The sequence below is a fragment of the Triticum dicoccoides genome, chromosome 2A (assembly GCF_002162155.2).
Source record: "Triticum dicoccoides isolate Atlit2015 ecotype Zavitan chromosome 2A, WEW_v2.0, whole genome shotgun sequence".
In the NCBI taxonomy this organism is placed as follows: Eukaryota; Viridiplantae; Streptophyta; class Magnoliopsida; order Poales; family Poaceae; genus Triticum; species Triticum dicoccoides.
In genome coordinates, this window is record NC_041382.1 from 665,466,429 (window position 1) to 665,471,061 (window position 4,633).

The following is a 4,633-nucleotide window of genomic DNA, read 5'->3' on the forward strand; positions in this document are numbered from 1 at the left end:
TCAATCGAGCAATCACACAGCACTCCCGGGTGACTCATCCGTCCCATTCAGCCATGCACGTACCGTAACCCCATCCCGCACGGCATGGCCATGGGCACCGACCTCATTTCCCGACAATTTGGGATGGGGAAGATGAAGTGCACGTACTGGCTAAATGATGCTCCTGATTAGCTATGGTTATAGACTTATAGTTAACGGCTGGTGGTAGCTGGCTGGCTGGCTGGGTGGCAAGCGCCATAGTTAAGCACCGGATAAGGAGCTGAGACTGAGACGTACTCCGTACTTTTGGTCGGTCCACTGATGAAACGGCGAGGATCCATCATGGCGCCGAGCAGCTCACCATGGCGTAGAGCCGTACGTACCGCTGCTAAAGAGCGGCACAAAGCTAGCTAGGCACAAGTCACTCATCACACTCATCCACGATCAATTATTTGTACACGGCCGAGACAAGAAACCCACGTGAGCCCTAGCAAGCCACGGCAACAAAAGGCGACACTTTTGGTTCGGCATTTGATCCTGTTATTCTGGTCCTGTGGCCTTTCCCCGTCAAAAGTGAAGTGAAACTAGCCCTACTGCTGCTGCTTTGTTAACCGGAGATGGTACCGACGGTGTCAGATTTACAGCCACATAACGTAAGAGTCGGGCCTAATCCTACTGTCCGTGCGATCTAGCCGACCGAGCGGCTCACGTGACGGCAAATCAAGCAGGATATACTATCATAGTCCATGCAGGCTACTGCCATTATTGTACTCCATTGGCGAGGGAATCATCATGCCATCAAATGGCCACACTATAAAACTATATACAGTACGCAGTGATAGTATAAAACAAGTTGTTAATCCCGTTCCCGTCCCTAACTCCCAAGGAGCATTCAGTTGTGGAAGCTAGTCCCAACATGTGGTGGATACTTAAGAGTTTCACAAGACATGGCTGTCTACTACATACGGATGTATGTAGACATATTTTAGAGTGTAGATTCACTCATTTTGTTCCGTATGTAGTCACTTGTTGAAATGACTAGAAAGACAAGTATTTAGGAACGGAAGGAGTACTAACTAGGCCGTCCTTGTCTGGCCTAAACGGCAATCATAACGCCCAGTCCATCGTGTTCTGGAACGACGCTGACGAGCCTGACAGTACGCATCTGTTAGGGCCAGTGACGCTCAATTATGGCACCCCACTGGCTAAACCAGAGGCCCCATGAGCCACCTAATTCGCATCAGCGAATTGATTACGCTGCCGAGGCATGAGTCCTCCATCATGTGGCCTAAGACCCTACCATGATCTCCCTGTGATGATGTGGGGATTACTTCCTCATCAACGGTATGAAATGAAGCACACATGGGGCCGGGCCGATGCATAACTCTCCAACCAAAATGCCCTTTGTAACCTGCAGAAATAACTTGGTAGCGATATTCAGACAGCATACAGAACTCTGCTCATAGGATCACTCGTGTTTGACTTCACTTATTAGTAGGTCATCATAACTGCATGTACTCGCAACTTGGCTTCGTCTTAGTCACTGCCCGTGCAGTTTGTAGCTAGGGAGATGCAGAGTCACTCCTCCAAGCCATTCTTTTCTCCTCCATGGCAACAAGTCAAGTCTTGCTTAACGCACGATCATAATGGTTTAGATCGAATATACAGAATATATACGAGGTTTTCAACGACGGAGCAAAGTCAATCAGTATGTTACGTACTTGGATGCAGTACGTGGTGATGAATCTGCCTTATTGACAGCATGGACCATAACGTTCCATATCTCTCGTGGCCCATCCGTATGATATGATCCATCTTTCAGGACCCCCGAAACAACTTTTATATGCGCCTTCATGATGAAGATGCCTACTCGTGGCATACGAGTTGCAAAATACAGTTGGTCAAATCTGGTCCGAATTAAAGGCCACTGTTCGATGCAGGCCACATGCCCATGCGCTTTGCCGCCTCGCTCTCATCATCACTTGAATCTTGTGCGAACCTCACTGCGGATCGCCTCTCTTTCACATTCTTTCTGGCTTTGCGCCCTCTTTCCCCATCCCATTGCCGTTTTCCGGACGTTGTAAAAGTGATGTGAAAGTCGAATATTCCTGTTTTCTGCGGGTGAAAAGTAGAATATTCCAAGCATGCATGGAGCGCATCGTTCATCGTACCTTGTGAATTGCTGCCGGGCCACAACTAAAAATTCGATACTTAGAAAGAAAAAAACATGCGATATGTATAAAGAAGAAGGAGAATGGTATGAAATGGATAGTGTGCGTAACTGCATGTTAGCTAGGGACCGTGCTAGTACAGTGAGTGATCAATAGTAGATGAATAATTATCGCCCAGAGGAAGATGAATATAGGTAGTACTAGATATGAGGCGCTTATTTGTGTCCCACGGCACCGTTGGTTTCGTCTTTAAGCAGGCATGTGAGATACTCCAACAGGGAAACTCCCCTCCCATGGCCGTGGCCCCGTGCTTAACGACAATGGCAGCACCGGGACAAACATGTTTGACTGTCAATGCAAATGGGGCCTGCTAAAAATGGCCTAATAAGACTATAATCTACTAGTGTGATTTCTCTTGTCTCTCGTTAGTTAGAACGGCACTCTAACCGTGCATTTAAGCTCACGCTGTCTCCGTTCATCCCGTGTTCTCATCTTCGTCAGTCAGTAGAGCATACTAGTATCAGTCATCATGCCCCATGCATGCTTGTTGCCCAGGCTTTCAGAGATTCTCTCATTGACAGAAATCCAAAGCAAGAATGGCTGTACGAGAGCTAAAAACAGCACTTTGGGCCACAACAGAAATGATTCGTACGTGAGCCCAGCCGTCGCATACAATCATCGAGTGGACAGGCCCATAATAAGGCCATGAGAGGCATGCTGCTACCCGTGCGGCAGGAAGACCCTGCCGTGCAAGAGCAGCGGCACTGATTTAATCAGTGGGCCTGTTCATTTGCGCGGATAAAGTTGTCACAGCTACTCCAATAACCACCACTCTATTTTGCCATGGATGTAATCATCTCCGTGGTCGTCGGGTCGAGGGGCGGCCCTGCTGTGTGTTGGTCCAGTGAATCATCACTCACCGGGCCAACAAATAGCACCGTGGAAGAAAGAACAATGGAAATGCCTTTTGCATGAGCGTTCGAGCATTGGATCCCCTAAAATGCCATGTTAAGGTGCCTTCTTCAACCACTCCTTTCATCAAGATCTAAGTGCAACCATGCAACGTGCATTTAGTGCAGGAGCTACAGCAAAACATTGAATTGCGGATAAATGGGATCTCTATACTATGAGTGAGTATTGTCGGTGCGGCATGATAAACTTCGGATCACCTGGTTTATTTTCTTGAACTTCGCTTCGATACACCACCCCTGAAAAAGTTTACGTGCGGGCAAGATCATACATTATCTGCTCTACTGAAGACTGGAGCCACGAAATGTAAAGATTAATGAAGTCACCGCACTTCGTGTTGTTATCAATGAAAACGTCGCCTCTCACTGAAAAAAAATATTTTGCTTTTAGCAAGACACACATAACGTCAAACCTAGTTGAGGTCTGATCCAGGCGAGCTGAAGCTACAATCATCTTTGTGATCATCCAATTAATGGTTAGTTCTCGACTCTTTTCCTTGTCATGTTAGCGATGTCAACCTTTTTTCTAATTAAATGAACGTAGCATCTCTTATCTCATTATTGAAATCAAAGTTATAGCAAAGGATAAAGTAAATAAATTTGGAACTTTTTTGGCTTAAGAGGATATGTTATGTAGCCACTTCCATATTTTTGGATGGAAGCTTCTACCATTCAATTGAGGTGTGTGTGTGTGTGTGTGTGTGTGTGTGTGTGTGTGTGTGTGTGTGTGTGTGAGAGAGAGAGAGAGAGAGAGAGAGAGAGAGAGAGAGAGAGTGGAACCCAAATAATTCTCCTTTTAGACAAATTCTATTTTGCACCTTACGCGCCAAATCTGGTTGCCCCTATCTCTCGCTTATAGCCAGACGTAGAGAATCCTCGTGCCAAGGGGAGCGCCAGATAGACCGGCCCGGGTACGCGCCAAGCCACAACCTTATTTTTTTACGTTTTCATTTGTTTTGCTTTCATTTTTAATTATTGTTTATACTTCCAAATATTCTAAATAAATGCATTACAAAAACAAATTTACATAAAACATTTGAAAAAAATGTTAACTAAGTGTTTGGGAAGCGTTCAATGTGTATAGATAAAAAAAACCTCATGTATATGAAATATGCATACAAAAACTATACAATGTGTGTGAAAAAATTTGATGATGTCTTTAAAATGTTAATCAAAGCATTTGGAAATGTTAAACAAGTATTTGAAACATTTTAATCAAGCATTTGAAAAATGTCGAATGTGTATAGAAGAAATGTTGACCATGTATTTAGAAAAATGTTAATATTGTATTTGAAAATAAATAAATTAAGCATTTGCAAAATGTTTTATGTGTATACAAAAAAAGTTGGCAATGTATTTAAAAAACTCCTGTATTAGCAAAATATTACTTAAGCATTTGAAATATATATATATATTAAATGTGTACAAAAATAATGTTGACCATGTAATAGAAAAATGTTAAATGTGTTTTAGAAGAAGTTATTATATATATGCAAAACAATTTACAATATGTAT